Here is a 20,518-nt window from a genome sequence, read left to right as displayed (position 1 = left end):
CCACAGTTCTCTGTATCTCTAGTCATATCACCTACTTTTAGACAGAATTCTGTGCAGTCTTTAAATAGGACCAGGATTGGTATAGGACCAATATGGAGAGCCTTTGGTTGTCCTCTTCAGTGCATAGATGTACGCCAGAAATCATAGTCAGCAAGAGATAAGGCTGGTACAGTTCTGAAGGAAGCCAAAAGGAAAGTCACAGTCCTATTGCTGGTGGGTCTCAGGGAAAAACTGAAGTTGAAGACAATTAGTAATAGCTCTATCTTCCTACGTCAAAACTATAATGCATTAGTTACCCATTTTAAAATTCACATTATTTAGTTATACAGCATTTCTAACTTCTGGGGTAGGCATTCTAGAGATTGCAAATCAATTTGTGTCTTTTATGCTTCTTTAGAAACTATTTCCTAAAAGTACTAACAATTTGGTAATTATTTTATCCAGAATTTTAGTTTAAAAAAGAATATTGTGTCCAACCATCAAAAAACCTGTTTTCTGTGCAAGGAAACAGCCCAAAGGGCTGCATGTTGATCTCTAAAGTGTCAGGCCCATTATGCTGCAGAGTAGCATAAAAATGAGGTTTTAATCTTTTTTTTCTAATAGATAGAGACAATAACATTTTACAAGACAGAAGTTACTTCTGTCACAATCTTATGCTCTTATTTGCATGTGAGATTCAACCATGGAACTTTGGCTCACATTCTGCAGTAGCCCTCTTTGTTCTTGGAGAATATCTAGTCACAGAGGTGGATTACTGAGAAAAAAATACTTTGCCACTGAAATGGGACATCAGTAATAGAAATGAACCAGAACACTGCACATAAGTTTGTAATTAGGGGCCTGATTCTGCAATAGTCTGAGTATTTCCTGAATGGTTTGGTGCTGAGTACCTTGAACTCATCAAGTGATGTCATGGGTTTAGTTTGTTCAATAACACAGCACTGCGGTGAGAGGAATGTACAGAAGGTTATTTAATAGGAGATGTGTTTCAATTGCTATTCAAAGGCAAAAAATCAAGTCTCAGAAAACTGGAACTTTTTGGTTGAGACTGCACACATCCTGTGCCAACCAAGTCATTAGAGTACCTCACCTGAAGTAGAGAGAAAGACACTTCATGAATTAAATGGCTGGACAGATGCCCAGCTAAGCATATAGACTCCCTTTCACAGTCAAAGCACCCTCACAGAATTAAAATTTGATGTTATCCAAGCCACAGAGCCACTTTTCTTGGTACTGATTACAAGGATAATGTGCAGCTGTGTTGGGCTTGAAAACTGTTCAGATTGGCTCTGAGTTTGTTTTGCTTCAACTGTCTTACATGAAAAAGAAATTTCCCTCATAAATCCATATCTGCAAGCAGGCTTCCTTATCACGCATTACGTGTTTACCCATGAGGAAGAAAACACTGTTCTATTTCCTAGAAAGTCCAGATCAACAAGTTCATATAAACATTGGAACAAGTTGATATGATCATCTCATCATATATGAAGGAGGAAAGAAGCAATGAAATCATAGGGAATGAATTATATCTGATGAGGCATAAATTCATCTGCCCAGAAGTTACACTTTTTTCCTCATTGATATAAATACAAGTAGTAGGACAAAGATATTTTTCACTTTTAAACTAGGTCTGTGAACTCTATTAAGAAATTTCCAAACTTTCCACCATCTCCTTGTATCAGAAAAGGATTTTTGGATTCAGTGCATCATTGCTAAAAAGTACTGAAATAGAAATTAGCAAGTGCTGCTTTGTTTGGGGAAAGACCATTTAGAGTTTTAACAGCAAAAAAATGACACTATTTAGTTTTGAAGTCTAACAGTGCTAGAATATCAGGCTTATTTTATAGCATTTAATTATCATAGGAAATAAACTCACAATGTAAGAATCATATTCCCACAATGACAAATATAGAGTAGTAAAGTTTTTTTTCTATTCCTAAATCTTCTAGTCAATTTACAACCTGAAATCCAGAAATTTGGATTGTGAGCTTGCACCTCTGATACTTCAAAGAGTGCTTTTCTACTTACCATCACTATAGCCTAAAGCACCAACATAACCTAATTTTTCACTTTCCTTTGCTGAACTGGGAAGACCAGCAATGGCATACAGGTACCCAAATTCTTTTGAGTGCAGGTGAACCTTAAATGTATACAGAAGTTGTGATAGGATTACTTAATCAAAATTTCCATCTGCAAAAAGCAATTCTGGGGACATGCAAGTGAGTTCACATTCAAAAATGGTGTCAAATCTTCCAAAGGATCTCAAATTTTTATGTCTAGTCAGAATGAACAAGATTTATTGATTTTTTTCCTCAAAAATCTTTTCCTATTTCTTCCTCTTTTAACTGAAGGATGTGAAAATCTACTACATATACACACTTTGTTATGTACATTCTTAGTTTCAGTCCTCTTGCTGGATTTAATTTCAAAGTTTATGTTAATTCAATTTCTTATGGAATAAGACCCAGATAAGATGGGATCAAAAGAATTATTTTTTCAATAAACCAGACTCCTGGTTCTGTGACTATCTAGGTAAGTTAGAATTCAAAAATTTTATCCATTCCTTTTGCTGAACTGTAAATTTCCATTACTCTGTTTCATTTTATCTATGAAGGCTTTTATAGCTGTACAAACTGAATAAGGAAAATAATTTTCTTGTCAACACTTTACCCGGAAATGACATTTTGTACTTTATTATTGCTCCATATGAAGAAATTCTGCAGAAAACCATAGAATCACAGAATAGTTTGAACTGGAAGAAACATTTAAAGGCCACCTAGTCCAACCCTTCTGCAGTGAGCAGGGATACCTTCAACCACACCAGGTTTCTCGAGTTCCTACATCAACTGTTTCCCCTCACATTAATGAAGGCAAATAGTTATTGAAAATGTCATTATCCGGGCATAAATGAACCTTATTTCAGGTACATGCAAATAGCTTTGCAGATAATAAACAGGAAATTTCTAGCTTTTTTTCAGTCACAGATGCTACATTCTAATAGAGAAACAAAAATTGGTGAAGGTGTTCATGCCCAAATTTTTAAATAAATTTCAGTTAAATTGCTGCAATGGAAAACTGTCTTTCTGTGAATTGTTAGAGTAAAATACAGAGTAAAATATTTCCTTCTTAGTGCATCCAAACTGATTCTTACTCCAGTTTTTCTGACATTTTCCACTGTCTGAGATTTGTAGATAGAAAAGGGTAAAAATTTTTCATAAGAATAGCTTTCATCAGGAGGATCAGAATTTGAACCCAAGTCCCTTCCCTGGATAAAGAATGTATAAATAACCACATATTCAGGAACACTAGCTGTGGTACTGATCAGGATACCTCAGTAAAAGACTGTCTGACAAAGTAAGAATCATGTAGACAAGAGTCCAAGCTAGAAAGCACTTTCTTGGCATATGATCAATAAGAAAATAGTTTACAATGTTCTAATGGGCATGTTCTTTTCAAGAAATCAGCAAAAGCCCAAGGCATGATCAGCAGAAATTATTTTGCAGGATTTGAAGTGCTAGAAGTGATGACTTTGTTACTAGTCTTCTGCAAAAACAAGCAGAATTTGTGTAAATAATTCAGCAGAGTGCACAGAAGAGATGTGGGGAGAAATCTATGCTCTTAGTATAGACTATGGTCTTAGTCTATGGTCTCAGCATTCATTGATTGTTTCTTGAGAGGGACTTTAATTAATGCTTCCTGCTTTTATGCAAGCAATAATGTCCTCTCCTACCTGCCCTAACTGGACAATTAAATGGTTTGTGACTGATTTTCAAGAGTTAGAACAAGTGACATCTCGCATTAGTTTCTTTCTAGTTCTGCAAATCAATTCAGTATATGCAGTCCATACTTGGCTCCCAAAGATGCAATACAAGTGATTTATCAGCTGCAAATTTGTCTAAAAGTGCCACATAGCATGTTGGACATTGCTTCAAGAAATGAAACTCAGGTGTCTGATATTTGGAGGCTAAAAATCACTAGGTTGAATTCCTTCATGAACTGTTTCCCCTTCCATTAATGAAGGCAAATAGTTATTTAAAAATTCATTATCCAGGCATATATGAACCTTATTTCAGGAAAAGCCAAGTTTTCTATGTGATTAGTTTGACACCACCACCCCCTTCCTCCTCACACACAAATCTAAACGCAAACAGCCTATTCAGAGACTGAACTTTATCTGACTCTTTTTTCTTTTTTTTTTTTCCCCAGTCATCATCCTCCAACTGCTTTGATGTTACAAGAGATTACATTGAGGTATGACTAGAAGGGATGCTGGAATTATGCCCACCTCTCCTCCCAGGATTTTTAAGAGAGATGTGAGTAGAACTTTCAGACTTTGGCTAAAGATGAAAGACTAAAAATATGAAGTGTGGAAACAAGAAGAACTCACCACACTCTCTGTAATCAAGTAGAGCCCTCACAAGTTTCTTCTGTGCAATATCTCACATTAGAACCTCCTAAAAGAAAACAGTTTATAAAAAGCACATTTAGTATCAGATGTCTAGAACTGTTTTGCAAATAATCCAGATGTGAATGTTTGTGTTCAGTTCTTCAACTGAGGTTAAAAATTAAAAAAAAAAAAAATTAAAATACCTGTTTATTCATAAAAATAGGGTTTGTACATTAGAATCTTAGTGCATTTTTTGCTACCAAAAATACAGTACCCTGCAGTGTGATGATATGCATTATTCCTGAGGAGTAAATAACTCATACTCTTCCAATACACATCTCTGTTCCAGGAGCTGGAACAGAGCCCTGTAAGCTGCAGGTCCCACGACCCCATTAAAAGTCTTTGCAGAAAGCAGTTGCTGTCTTAATCTTTACCCACACCTCATCTCTCACATTTCACAAAGTCAATAGAAAAAAACCCCTTCTGAATGACTTTACATTAGGAGATGATTTTGACTAAATATTGCAACCAGCAATAGAATTGCTGAACATACCATTAACTAGCAAATGATTAAGTGCAGCATTTAGGGAATTATTTTTTTAATAGATAACAAAAGTGCTAAAATTAAACTTTCCTCAATTTATCAGGAGATTATGTTTTATGCAATTACTACATGATAAAACTAATTCTCACTAAGACCTGGTGAGCAAGCAGCATTAATCCTGCATTTTGACCATCAGCCAATGTAAAACTTTGCTCAGATTTAACAATTAATTATGCTGTGGGACCTGTGTTAAGAACAAAATCCAAAAAACAGTATCTAAATGTGATCATCTATTTTTAATTTGACACATTTTTTTCCAGATCACCAAAAATGGTAGGATGTCAATAGATAATATCTGTTCTTCATGTTTTATGAGTGCTATGGATAAGTACAGAGCTGAAAAAATTACTGCATAGGGTACAGAGCAGTCATGCAGAATTTTTTTCCATGATAGACAGAGGTTTTCCTGTTTGATGCCTCAGCACACATCTCAGGCAAAATTCCATAAGGATTTTCCCAAATAATTTCAAAGCAATCCAGAGAGAATAGGGCTTGAACAAAGCTGAAACAATTCAGCTTTCTGAATTTTCTGTGTAGCTCAACTGTTTATTTTCTGCATGATTTTGGTCAAGATCACAGGTGTGCATCAGGTTACTCACCAGAATTTCAAAGGACCATGCAAAATAGGGAAACCAAGACTAATTAAAGAACAAATGTGCTGCTCTTATTACCAAGCCAGTAATGTCTTAACTGTGGCTCACCAGAATATCCAGCATTTCTTGCACCACAAGCAGTAAGAGAGGTTTTGAACAGGAGATTGGACTAGATGGCTTCTTGAAATATTTTCCAACTCACTTAATATCATAAAAATGTCATGTACTAAATGTCATGTTGTTTTGTGGTGCTGGTTATAGAGCAGAAGTAATAAAAACAGTAATTAAAAAATACTATTAGACTTTCCCATTTGTAAGATTTTTAGGTTTATGTGTAGGCTTATATTGTAGGCTTATTTGTAGTAAGGCCTATAAATAGTTTTCTTCCATATTCAGGTAAGCAATCTTTTCTAAATTTATGACTATTCAAAGTGCTGATATTTAGTCTATGTTCCTTGAGGAAAAAAACCCCCAACCTATCAAATTCCTAATATATTAGTGGTGTTTATCCAACTCAAAATGCGTTCTCTGAGTAGTACACAACTCACAGCAAAATACTTCTAAGTTTGTGCATTTCATTATCACAGTGAAAAATACCAAAACAATAGTATTTTGAGGAACTAAGACTGCTCCCTCACACTGATTGACAGGGTCATTTAAATATAAAAATTTTGTGATTTCATCTGTAAATCAAGTAATCGAAGATTTATTCCAGAAGCAAATAGGAAGCTATGAGAAGTTACATAAACTGCCCTTTGTTCTTAAACAAATGGAAAGGAAACAAATATGTCAAGATTAAGAACACATAATGAAAAATAAGTATACTGGAAAAGCCGCTGCTCCTGAAATAACTGATCATTTGTATGAACTTTTGGGTGGGCAGATACTGGAGTGCACATCAGTGTGATTGGTCTTGACTAAATCAGCTGCAGTAAAAACTAGACTTGCAATAAGAAAGATCCATATTAAATTATTTACTGTTTGCCAGCTGCTATTCTCAGCTCCTTATACATTATGCCAGAATTCCTGGAGCCAACTGTTACTTCCTCCAAGGATTGACTCTGCGTATATGGAGGGAATGGTTATCCTGCTCTTGACTACAAGTGGAGAATGACTAAGTTCTAAACTTGATATACCTAAAGTATGAAAAAATCCTCAATTACCACAAACTGAAGTCAAGTCATGGTTAACACTATTGTTATTCTCACTAAAACCCTTGACCTTACTCACCATAGCTACAGTCAAAAGCTCAAAATTTGCTTTTAAAAATAGCAGTGAAAATCCAGCCTGGCCTGACACCAGGAAAGAGGCATAGATCCTCACCTATGAAATTTCCAGGAGGAGGCTCTAGCAAGAAACATCCATAGATCACCCAAAGGAGATGTCCCCTCCATTGCACTGCATCTGAGCAGACTGAACCATCTCAATAGCTGGGGCTCCTATAGCAAGCACTGACTTTGCTACAAGACTTTTTCTTGGACAATTCATCTTCAATATTTCTCAGACTGAAGTTTTCTGAGAAAGACAATGTCAATTGGAATCATGATATATTTTAGGAAGATTTTTTTAGAGGGGAGAAAAAAATATTCCTTCTCACTTAATGTGCATTTGGCTTATTATGACTCTGCCTCTTCTGCCAGAATGGTATCTGTATCACAGAAAATCTTAAAACACCAGTCAAGTATATACAAAGATTGTTGTTGAACTAAATTTTTGCAGGAACTCTGTCTCATAATTTTATTCTGAATTTTCATAGAAAAAAAAGTGATGATATCTGTTTTCCTTCAAACTGTTTTTTGATCAGTGCTGGGCATCCAAATAAGAGTAAATTGCAATAAGTACATTTACACTACATAATACTCCTAATTTCAGTCTTGTCTGCTTCTGTGGTTTTTTTAAGCTATAAGAGAAAACATGCTTTGAATCAGGAATTCAGCAAACACTGGGTTTGAAGCTGGGTGGCCCTGACTAACCCCTCATAACTTTCTGCACAGCTTCATCAGGAAAGGTAGCAAGTGCCCAGGCAGAAATCTCTCACATACTGATCAGGAAATCCTGTTGTATGTTGGTGTGAGTGCCTACAAGAACAGTTGTGAAATAAATTCAGGATATGCTTCAGCTACCACACTATATTCACAGAAGAAAGGATGAGCCTAACTTGTATTTTAAGGAAAAATGACATGAGCAACTAACTCCAGGAAGGAATTTAGTGCTGCAGATCCCGTGTAAGAGGATGCATCCCTGTAGACTGGAGGAAAGAATCTGTGGAATGGGATTTGAGATTTTCCCTCACTTCAGATTAGATATTGCCTGAGATACCTTTTTAGCAATACAGCTTTATAAATCTTTCACTTCAAACCTACTGTGAAGTTTCATAGTAATAAAAACTGGGTGGTTGTGTAGAGTAATCTAGGGGGAAAGTTCTTTAAAAAACTAAATTTTATGGTGTCAAACTTTATTGAGTACAGCCTCTAATTTGTTTTCCTTTTTATTACCAAATAAAAATGACAAGCACAAATTATCAAGATAGTTTCAGCATAGAAATAAAGCTGTATGTATTATTACTTAAATCAGCCAGAGCAGACTAAGACATACTTCACTTTCTAAGATCAGTCTTGAGTTTCTTTAAATAAAAGGAAGACACAAGATGAGCAAAATATATGTAACAAAAATGTTTAAATAACAGTTTTGTAAAAGTTATTTAATCCCACAGGTGTACCTCTTTTTATTAAAAACTTGTAAAATACGATAGAAGTCCAACAATTAAAAAGATTTGACAGTGAAAATTCTGTGGCTGCTCCACCCTGTCCTAAATCTTAAAATGAACAGTAGCAGGAAGGCATGTGTGTCTTAGAACAATTTCTTCTTGTTTACAATTGCAGTAGGCTAAAATGAGTCATTGTTCTGTACAAATAGAAAAATGTGTGCTCACAAAAAATGTTTTGGTACTATCTGCAAAGTTTCAGTAAATTAGAATGTCACAATGATATATGCAATTTTTTTGAATATAAATTTGTAAATCATGGTGCCAACAAGAATGAAAAGATATACAATTTCTTGGAATTCTTTTTCATACTGATAACCTAGAGGACAATATCTATTTTTACTTGCAACTGTTCAAAGGGCAGGGATTATAGAACTTAAATTAAGATTATTGTAATATTTTCCCCTCAGGAATTTTTGAAATAGAGCATTTTCTAGGGTTATAAAATTATATGTAGCATTTTAGAAAATGTTAAAAATTCTTATCACCAATAATTTCTCCTTATACACATAATAAATATAGTTTTTGTGAAAGGTTCCTATATTAAAACATAAACTGTAAAGATATAATTTTTAAAAGTTTCCTGTACTAACCATGAGCATGACAATTTTAGTGATAATTCAAAGACAGTAAAATAAGACAAGCACTTTGTGCTTGAAAATAACTCAGGAATTAATTTTTAAGTGTAATTCTGCTTGTTACATTTTGGCATAATGTCTCTATAAATACTACATCTTTTCTCACTTTAAAAAAAAATTGCTTTTTTCTTGCTTTAAAAACTTAAAAAACTACCATAAAAAAAATCTTAAAAAACTACCATACATTTCAGTAAGTTATCAAATCAATTGGAGAATAATGCATAAAATACATAAACACAAACTTCAATATATATTACAAAAGATCCATGAAGGATTTAATCTATTCTTCAGCCTCAGTGTTGAAACATAAGCTGACTTCAGTTGAAAAAAATGAGATCAAGGGGTTTTAGGCTAAGAATGAACCATGCTACTTATCTAAAAATTCAGTGAAGTAGATGAAGAGGCTAAAATCTTTGTTTCAGGAATGGAAAATCAAACAGAAAGGAGACATAGTCCTTCCTGTAAATATTCTCCATGAACAAGCTACTAGAAAAGTAAATCCCATGTACTTTATCAAATATTCCAAGAAAGAGTATTTGTGTTTTGTGGTAGAGGAGAGCACCAGCATAGAAGAGGGCTTTTGACTTTCTTTGAAGGTCACAAAAGGGGCAGAGCAACAAGGACTTTTAAAGAAAAATATCCTGTCACATCAAAATCAAATATCAAAACACACTAGAAAGTACAGAGAGAAAAGCATTCACAGCAAGTTTGCCAGTCAATTCTCTATTGACCCAAAAATGTCCATATAAATGAAGAACTACCTAAACAACCATATCAGGTCTGTTGTGAAAGCCATTTGGTATGAATGAAAATACTCAGATCTGTTTGCAACCCTCTGATGATGTTAAAGGTGCTCTTGTTTAGCTGTGTTTTCCATAGTAAGAAAATACACAAAGGAAAACAGTCCTTACCTCTGTGAAAATCAAAATTCAATGTACCCGGGAGTTGTGAAATTGCACCTTTATTTCTCACTGTATCTGAACCTGCATGCAGGTACAAATTAGGGAAATGAAAATTTTAGTGGAAAGAATGAATGAACAGTTATCAGAGATTCCTATTTTCATTAAGATTAATTTAATGAGTAGAAATACTAATAATCCCATAAAACTTGTGTAGAATATGAAATTTAAGAAATTGAATGGGGTCAGAAGTGTTGGCTCTTTCGCTGTTTCCTGTCTTTTCTCCATGGATTTGGCAGTGAAGTTCATTAAGTTCACAACAGAAATTTCTGCTACTTCACAACACATCTCATTATGAAAGGGATTTATAAAACCCATGCTGATTGTAGCAATGGGGGCTGACTTACAGAAAAAGCAGTAGCTGGGCAGGTAAGATTCCTAGAATTTCAGGCAGACTGTAAATGAGAGCAGAATGGGAAAAGACTCGTTAACTTCTCCATAGAAAGTCCCCTTCAGTCACTTTGACCTATCACTGCTTGAAAAATCGCTTCAAAGATTATTTCAGAGCTCTTTCTATAATTTTAGCCTCAAAAGAGGTGTTCAGACTTTCTGAGGCAAGTCACTAGAGTTTATTTGAACTACAAAGCATCAATGAAAGCTGCTGGTTCAAGAAAACAAATTATAATCAACTTTCATTGCTATTAAAACACATCTGTTTTGGCTACATGGGATCCAAATAAAATCCCATGTGAATTAATGTGTAAAACCAGCCAAGTTTAACAAGTGTTCATGACTTCTGAAGTAAATGTCATAAAACAGACTTTCTCACTGCTTTGATTTCTGTTTCACACAGAAAAATTCCTTAGGATTTTGCAGATTAAATATAAGAAAATATACAGAATTTTAAACAAAATTTTAATATTAGGTGTGCACACCATTGTATCATAGATAAGCATTCTACTTTGAAGAAACATCTTATCAATTTATAAGGAGAATGGTGTGGCTAAAATGCAATCACTTGGCCAACCATCCCAATAACCCACCTTGAAAGAGCTGTTAATTTCAAATACAAGTTAGAATAAGTCAGCACAAAAGGAACAACAGAGAAGGAGACAGGAAAAAGCTGGAAATCCTTAAATTCAATATTAAATTATTGTTAAATTATTCTCTCAGAAAGTTGATTGTTGATTTTGCAACATCAAAAATATAAAAACCTTCATAAAAGAATTAATCTCTCTATTCTGCAAACCATACTGTTTCTTGAGAACATGTGTATATGTATTGGGAATGGGGAAGAAAAGGCACAGACTTTTTAAGCAGGAAGACTGTAGAAATATTACTTCCCTGACCACTATCTGAAAAGTTCCATTCTGATCCTTAAATTTTTCCAGAGCTTATGAGGTTAGATCTCCTGCAAACAGTTTTGTATTCAGTTTTCTATAGTGCTATTTTGAGAAAACATGAGTTTACTTGCCCTTTATAAATTAATGTAATAGCCTTTCAATTTTTTTAAGTCACAGCTGATTTTCCACCATACAGTGTTAATGGACGTCTACTGACTTTGAAAGAGATAGCTGTTACATAGTTTGGACAGGATTTCTTATAAAATACAATTTATAGGGAAATATCAAACCAACCAAAAGCATTTCAGGAGTCCCAAAGATTTTCCAGATTTTCCAGATTTTTTCCATTTACAAATCAACACAATAAAAAGGAAAAAAAGCAATGGACTTAAGAGGCTGTTGCCTTGTGATGTTTTACACTGCAAGTCCAGAGGAGGGCCACAAAATGGTCAGAGGGCTTAAACCATATGAAACCATATGTTTATGTGGAGACAGACTGAGAGAATCAGAGTTGTTCAGCCCAAAGAAAGCTCTGGGGACACCTTACTGCAGCCTTCCAGTATGTAAAGGACACCTACAGGAAAGATGGGGACAGACATTTTAGCTGGGCCTGTTGAGATAGGATAAGGGGTAACAGTTTTAAACTAAGAGAGGGTAGATTTAGACTAGATATAAGGAAGACATTTTTTACAAAGAGAGTGGTGACACACTGGAACAGATTGCCTGAGGAAGTGGTAGATGATCCATCCCTGGAACCATTCCAAGTCAGGCTGGATGGGGTTCTGAGCAAGATTACCCATTGAAGATTAGACATTGCAGGAGTGCTGGACTAGATGGCCTTTAAAAGTCCCTTCCAACCCAAAGTACTCTATGGTACTGTATGTTTCTATTGCTATTGCATATGCCACTAAGCATAGAAATTCCCATCTTCCTTTTAGACATGGAATAAATTCCCATCTTCCTTTTATGATGGCATTCTAAATATGTTCTTCATAGACACCAAGATACATGATAATGGAGAAAATATAAATATATATATATATTTATATGTATTTTTTAAAGTCATGAGTGCAGAAATACTAGTGTAAGGAAAAAAAAATGGAGAAGATTGGGTTAGTAAAGGTGGAATTAGTATATCCAAGATTTGATCAGTAAAGGTACAAATTGGATTAGCAAATGTGATTGCATTGATAAATTGCATTGTATAAAATAACAAAGTAATACATTCACTCATTTGTTTGATTTATTTTTATTAATTGTTCTGGCAGGTATACTTCATTCTGTTACACATGTAGGACACAACACAAGCAAAAAATGTCTCTGCTCTACCATATCACTCTATAATAATACTTCATAGTGGGATCTTATTTCTCTGTTCTGCTACATTTTCACTGTAGTTGAAAAACATTTGATATTGTTAAGACTTCTGCACCTATTGGAAGCCTTTAAATTTATCAATGAGTTTAAATGTTACTTGGAGAAGTACAGGAAAAGGGACTTGTCCCTCACTGTGATGCAGCACCAGGGCTTTGAGTTCTCTTTTTTAAGCTAAGAAATTATCAATAAAAAATAACATTACGAAAGTATTATTTGTGTGTAGAATTAAGCACTTAACAATTAGGAACTGTTTGAATTTTCATTCTTCTGGACTGCATTATGATACAGCCTTCAACTACTACTACTACTACTACTAGTCTTTTCTTCAAGCTCATTCTCATCCCATATCACACTTATGAACTGTGCAATGCTGACAAATGAACTAAAATGAGCATTTCACAGACAGCCAGTAGAGAATGTTCTAGATAAGAAGCTTATTACCTTATTGGAAGTCATGTCTAGACATATGAAATGTTTAATGGCAAGTTCAGTGAAGAAATCATACCACGACCCACAGCAGCTCATGGAATTTGTCTTGGCTTCCTTTTGCTGGCAAAACTGGCAGCCAGGGTCTGAAGAGTGATTGACTTATGCCACTAATTGTTATTTTTAATTAAGATCACATGCAGTCCTTCAAATCTGTGTCTCCCCTTTGCTAAACAAGATTATAATCACTCCTTTTGCAGAGTTGTGGTGAAAATGAGTAATACCTGTACACTTCTGAGATAGTATTGAAAGATGGAATAAAGAGGTGCATAAGGGGATTAATCACTTTCTCTGAAAAGCAGAATTTGAATACTGCAAAATGTATGTAGTGCTGGACTGTTTTATTGTCAGTTGTTGAGGGTTGTTGTTTTTATCAAGGGTTTTTATCAAGGCCTTTAACAAATTGGGCACTGTTTTAAACTATGCTTCACAAGAAGTTTTCTGTAAAAATTCTCTTAAAAACCACCTTTGCAATTTATTAAAATGTAAATTACTATAGTAAATAAACCTTTAGTCATCAGTCATTTACTTCTTCATTTAACAGAATTTAGGATTCACTTGATTTCTCATATTGCTAAAGTGGAGATTGAAACTTGTTTCAGAGACTGAGGTCATGGAATGGTGGTTCTGTGAGCAGCTGCAAACTTAACTTTGGCACAATGGCTTTAGCACAGTGGCATCTATTAATAGCTTATACCCTTTACACCTTATTTCTATATTACCAAGATTGACCTGGAAATTCTCAATACGGAAAAAAAAAGGCGCTTTATGCCCAAATCTTCTAACATTTAAATCATCTTATAGATCCTCAAGAACTGTACTTGCAGCAACTGGAACGAAAGTCTGCTCATATGATAAAGAAGAGGTAAGAGACCCAAAAATTATGAATTAAGATTTTAAAATTGCTTTACATGACATAGAATACATAAATTCATTTAACAAGAAGAATGAGAGATGTTTGTATAAAGACTTTTGCACCAGCTGATGACCAGATTTCAAAAACATAATATGAAAGATGCCAAGCATGAAATCCTAACCTACTATTAAATAATTACAATGAAAGACCTGTCATTTATTTCACTGTGAACAGTTATTTATTCCAGCTCCCAGCAGGACTCTGATTAACAAAATTACTAATTTGCTCTGAATTTATTCCACAAGTACCTAAAAAGGAGGAAGCATTGGGAAGAATTTCGCATCCCTGTAGGTTTTCTTCTCTAAAGAAACTGGAACATTTTCATCGTAAGCAGCAGCAGCTAGTTTTGCATTCCAACAAAGAGCAGGAGAGAAAACTCTACCTCCTTAAAAACTGCTGTCTTGCATGTAAGTTAATTTAGGATTTATTACAATGAAACTGTTTACAACCTTAATAAGAATATTTACAAGCTTTGACTCAGAGCTTTGCCTCCTCTGTTAGACACTAGCATGTCCTCCCTTCCTGCTGGAGCTGTGCTGATTCCATACAGGAAGGAATATAAAACTCAGATGGTGACAGGGAGCCGAGGTATGTAACACAGAGTTCTGGATCTGAAACACCAGCAAGTGGCTACATAAAAGACATAGTGACACCTGCTTTTTGAGGTTCCCAGACTACTCTGAGCAATTTGCTGTGATGTAATTTTAAAAAATATATCCTTTCCCCTTTAACTTACAGTTTTATGCTTTCTGTTTCATTCTCTGTAGTGTCTTCTCAACACCAAAAAAGGCAGTGTAGGCATTTCTTTTTATCACTATTAATGATTAGTAATTCAGTGAAAACTGTTATGTACATTCACCTTGATCTTTTAAAATGCTGCATACTACTATTGTTTGAGGACTTCCAGGCTTTCTTATCCTGGTTTTCTAATTTCAAGGTACACCAAGAATTGAGTATATTAGTTGTCATGCTTTTAGCTACCTACTTTTAAAAAGTCCGCTTGTGTAATAGCAGAGCCAGGTCTCCAGGCAGCTCTTACATATGAAAATAATTTTGTCTTGTTAAAGCAAAACCAAAAATCTCACTGCTTCATAATCATCAAATATTTGGTGGATTAGCATCAAAGATTAGGTGGAATAGTTTTCTACAGTTTTCTTAGTAGAGGAGATGGCCCATGCAGACTGACACATCCTCCCGTAACAGTGAGAACAGTGACTACTCTGACTTTCTAAAGTCTGGGAAGTGTCTCAAAAGCTTATCTCCATTCTAACACAGTCTCAGTAACTAAGACATGCACTGCAACTGATGCTGTCACAAAATGGGAGAAGGAACCTGTGAAAGACTTTGCCAGGTTGGATGAATTTTTATAGATCATACTCTTTTTACATGTCTACTTTCTGCATGTCTTTCCCAATGTCTCTGTCTTTCTATATATTGTATACCACTATGCTTTGGCTCCTCATCACAACAATTCCCTTGCACACTAAAAGCAACATTAGAATTTTCTCCTTAAAGACAGATTATTTCCAACATTCAACTTTATAAATTAAGTAACAAGAACAACCATGCAAACCAGAATAGTCCAAGTTGAATGGTGGCTGTTAAGATGACCTGGTCTAAACTCCTGAAGGCAAGGATCTACATTAGGTTACCCAGGGCTCTCTCAAGCCAAGCTCTCAATAACTCCTGTGAGGAGCATTCCACCATTTCTATGAGCAACCTATTCCAGAGTTTTGTTGTTCTCACGGTAAAGAAGATCTTTCCTGTGTCCATAGGGATTCTTTTCTGAAGAACTTGTGCCTCTTGCCTCTTGTCCTGTCCCTATGCATGCCTAAGAAGAAAGCACCTGCCTCTCCACCACAGCTGCACTTTCAAGTACTGGAAGAGTGAAAGTGCATCACCCCAAGCCTTCTTCTCTCCAGGCTGAAAAATCTCCATTCCTCTGATTTTTCTCTCAGGGATTTTTTCACATGCTGTTCTACTATCCCACTGTCTTACTTGGGAATCTAAAATACCTACAGTAATGTATTGAACAACATTGCTTCTGAATGTAAGTATTTAGCAAGTAAAGAAGAATCAATTCAAAGCCTTCAAAAGCCATGTTCTTCTAACATACTTAACTCCCTAAAGCAACTTAAAATTATTCATTTACTAGGTCACCTTCCTTAAAGAAAACAAAAAATCAAATCTTCACAGTAAACAGCTTCTATCTTGTCAAGTCACAAATTGGTCAGACATGAGCTGTGTGTTAATACACACAGAGGAGAGAAGGGAAGAATGAAAGGCTGGATTCAAAGGGAACTGGCTTCTGAATTATTTTTAAAGATTTACGGTCCATGAAGACACCATGTGGACTGATGCAGAATAACAGGCTTAGAAGTACAATCAACGCCAGAGTTAGAGTGGGCTTTTTTTTTTTTTTGAGGTCACTTGGACACAGAAATAAACTGTCTATACTTTGAAGGAAGTGAGAAACAACCAAATAGTATAGGCACAGGAGAAGAGAGAGTTATGAGATTGTTGGGGTATTGTACTGCAGTATAGCAGTTAAAATAACATATCCTTGCCTTGTCCTTTCTTTGCATGCCTGGATACACATTTGTAGTCTAATAGCTGCACACTATTTTGGTCACTGTTGGATGCAGTCTTTCTCAACCACAGCATATTAGGTTGTATTTAATATTTTAATTACACTTCTGTTTTATAACAGCTTATGTAATCAATTTGAATCTGATTTTGAGAATAGCTGTTTTACTTAAGTTATGAAAAATTGTCTCCTACAGAGCATGAAGTAGATAACCCTGAAGGGAAACATGCCCCACCTTTTTAACAAAGATTGACAGAAATTACCTGCTTTGAATCTTTATGTTTTTAAATGAACTGGCAAAAACCAGAAATAGTTATAGAAGTCACCATAAAGCTTTTCTTCAGTCAATAGCCACAGCATTATGTTTGTTCAAAATAATGAAAACTTTGCAAAATATGATTACAAATAGGAACTAAGCTATCATCTGAGATCTCATAATGTGGCAATTCATTCATTCCTTTGCCATTAAACACACTTTAATATACAATACAAAAATGTGAATGAGGAGCAGGCAACTCTTCATGTTAAGTGCAGAAAGTTGCAAAGAACGTCACGGCAACAGATCAAAATAAATGGATGCTCCAAAATGCAGAAAATGTCTGGAGGTTACCACACAGCCCCTAAGAAGCTTAGCAGCTCTCCCACTTCTATTTGCAGGGAGAATCAGGATGACAGATATGTAGGATCAGGCATAGAATAAAAAACCATATAATAAAATTTAAAAATAAATAAAAGACACTGGAAGAAGAATAATTTTTTTTACAGATCTTCCAAATCTGTATCTCATGGAAATGAAGCATATAAAGAACAGAATATGTAGCCTATAATGTGAAAGTACTGAATCAGATTTCTGAAAGACTGATTTCTCTTACTTAAAGAAAAAATGTCAGCCTAGAAGTTATATACACAAATTTTTTAAACCCAAAATGGAAAAACTGTAGCCAAAAAGGAAAATATTGAAAAATGTAGCTGCATAAGAATAAACAGACACAGAAAGGATAAAAATAGAGACAAATTTTAAATTGTAAAAATAGAACCTATTATCTCCTTACCATTTAGTAAAGTGGCAAAATGTTCATGTCATAACCTAAACTTGCAGGAAAAAGTAAAGATTTAAAAACTCATCAAATCCAAACTCCCTGAAGAATTACCTGTGTTTCTGGGGGTGATTTTTGTCCTGACAGACTTCAACAAAGATAACAAGAAGATCATATCTAACCAACATGAAAGAGCTGTGAAGACAGGGCAACATTAAGCTAAGAAGATCACGCAAGATTAAGGTGCAAGATAGACACAGATGATTCTGCATGTTAAGGTACTGTAGCTTATATTTAATGAAAAGAGGAAAATATCATAGAACTTGCTTGCTTAAGGCATTACTCCTGATTAACATCAAGAAGCAGGTCTAAAATGAAGAAACCAGGCTGGTGCTTTGTTGCTCTAATAATGGCAGACTACCTCATTGTGCATAATGACTATTAAACACATAGACTATGTTCATTTTGCATAATGACTATTATGATTATTACTAAGAGGCTGCAGGGATTCAATACTGATCACTGTGAACAAGTATGGCTGGTCCTTAAATTGATTTATTTCACTTACATCTTTTCTTCACAGCTGTAATAATTTCATGCAAGCAACAGCAAGCTCAATGATATTGCAGTCACCATGAATTCTCTTAAAGAGTCAAGCAATGTAGTGTCCAGGCTATTTTCAGTAAATATACAGCATTTTTATCAGCAGTGACAAATGCTAAAGGAAAGAGGAAAATAAGGGGTCTGGCATCAGTATTAAGATGGTGCTATTTTTGTCACATTACTGCCAATTAAAATATTTTCTCTTAAATTTTAAGCACTTGCAACATTTTTACTTTCTCTTTCAACTGTTCTTTTTTATGTTATATCACATCATATTATGTTATTTGTCTCAGTAACATCCTGCAGAGGTGAACTCAACTGTGCAGTTAATCTGAGCTGATACATTTGTTTACTTGGTCCACAGGCACAAAAACTGTGCATGTCCTGAAACATCCCTGTTTTTCCAACAGTGTTAGATTGATCAAAAAAACAAAAAACCTGTAATTTTGACACAGCAGCTGAATTTTAAATGCTGCTTTATAGTGTCTTTAATCATCTAATTGTTTTGAGGAATACAAGAAATGTGTGCTGGGTATTGTGTCTTTCTCAATGCTCCTTGTCAATTAGTAAGCTTTGCCATGAGATAGCTCTGCTCTCATTGACTTCACTAGGGGGAAATCCAAACTTATGTGTCTCCTCCACAAATTGTCCCATACAAGTCTTTTCAATGTCTCTTCTCCAGAAATGAATTTTCTCCCACATCCTATATCTTCCAATGTTTGTTCTCCCTTCTTGTACCTCCAATTACATCCTTTTTGGTGTGGGATGGGAAAGTGAGTTAAGGAGTCTGGTTATTCTAAATTTTAAAAAAATGTATTATGAACCAGTTTTATTTTCAATAGCCTAGTCTTGGTTATTCAATCTCCAGTAAAGATATTCTCCCAAGGAATCATATTGAAAAAATAGTTCTGGGCATTCTGTTCCTTCCAGCTGACCTTTGTGTGCCTTATAAGGAGAATTCATATTCTCCTAGGCAGCACTTCTTTCAAAGACATGCTGGAAAGGGTGACACCATAAATCTGTGTAAAGCCCAAATGTGCAAGTCTCTGGTGCCTAAAAGTCATCCCAGCATATTCTGATAAATGGTCCCATGGTTTGTTTAGGCAGTTTAAAGTGATGTGTGTATATTAAAAAAAATCACTCCATGTACACCTGGTAAATATGTGATGTATTAACTGTACATAAAAGGCACAGAGGTGAGGGCCAGAGGCTGTGGCTCAAACATTGGTTGAGAATTTTGCTCACAGGTCATAAAAAGAGTAACAAGGAGAGTCTCCCTCTGTTTGAGCTTGCAGGATTCAAGCTATCAATGTACATCCCTTTATAAGCATGTGTACCCCCCACAACAGCTTTGGAACAGCTGAGCACTGAACAAAATTGCAGATTTCATGACTCTTCTGTTTATCATTATCTCCAAAGAAATGTATCTTTCTTACTACATAAAACATTCATAGTTTAGAACTTTTTGCTAACACAGGTGCTTTATGTTGAAAACAGGATTGTGGGTTTTTTCAGCTAGAATGATAACGTTTAATAATAATTTAAAATACATACAAAATTCACAGATACACATATATAGTTCCTTTATTCCTTCTGGCTAATTTTTTCCATTACTTATATTCTAGGTGTTTGTTTCCTGTATTTTCACATGCTTAATTTGGTACTCCTCTTCTTGATACCACTCTGGTCTTTTCGGTCACTTTCTGCCTTTTTATGCTTTTCTCCACTGCATTTTTGGACCTCTCTAAAACCCAGTCTCTTATGGCATTATCATTTGCTTTCACCATTGTCAACAGGGCATTTTCTTTCAGTACTGTCAGTCATTAAAATTTGCAGCCTTTTTCTAAATTTCCTGCCCTACCTTTATTTACTTTCCCCTTAATAATATTATATAAAATTGTTCTTCATTATCTTTTTTAATATAATTCCTGTTAACAAAATCACTTTTTAATTTTAATCAGGCCTTGGTCCACTCATTCCTCTTTCAAAAATTAGAATAAATTAAATAAGTAAAGGTATGACTACTTATTTACAAAATACCTTCCAGGAAAAATTATAAATACCATAAACAAGCATCCTCATCCTAATATTCAGAATCTTCTAAGAGAAATTAATATAATATGTTTATTAAGTGTTTAAACAAATATTCATATGAACCAATATAGTATCATCAAGTGCTGTCATTCTTAGATGCCTGAATTAAACTGGTTATACACCTTACACAGTATGAAAAAAAACCCACTTTTGAAGAGACACAAAGAATTTGAGAATAGTTACTTGAAAT

At 34.8% G+C, this 20,518-nt stretch overlaps 1 long non-coding RNA gene across 5 annotated transcripts in view; it reads left to right on the top strand.

Annotated features, from left to right (window-relative positions):
• Positions 1 to 20,248, top strand: part of LOC139590032 (uncharacterized) — a 46,366-nt gene extending 26,118 nt beyond the window's left edge. For 2 of the 5 annotated variants that reach the window (XR_011679207.1, XR_011679203.1), the window contains exons 6-8: positions 4,207 to 4,313; positions 13,896 to 14,595; positions 15,783 to 20,248. This is a non-coding gene — a long non-coding RNA (uncharacterized lncRNA). The remainder of the gene's footprint in view (positions 1 to 4,206; positions 4,314 to 13,895; positions 14,596 to 15,782) is intronic. The other 3 variants (XR_011679204.1, XR_011679205.1, XR_011679206.1) reach the window with 3 other exon arrangements.
• The last annotated feature ends 270 nt before the right edge of the window (positions 20,249 to 20,518 follow it).

This window comes from Agelaius tricolor, unplaced genomic scaffold (genome assembly GCF_023055355.1).
Source record: "Agelaius tricolor isolate 1412-34295 unplaced genomic scaffold, bAgeTri1.0.p SCAF_5, whole genome shotgun sequence".
Classification (NCBI taxonomy): domain Eukaryota; kingdom Metazoa; phylum Chordata; class Aves; order Passeriformes; family Icteridae; genus Agelaius; species Agelaius tricolor.
Note: the sequence above shows the minus strand (reverse complement) of the source record. Positions and strands in the feature narration are given on the sequence as shown.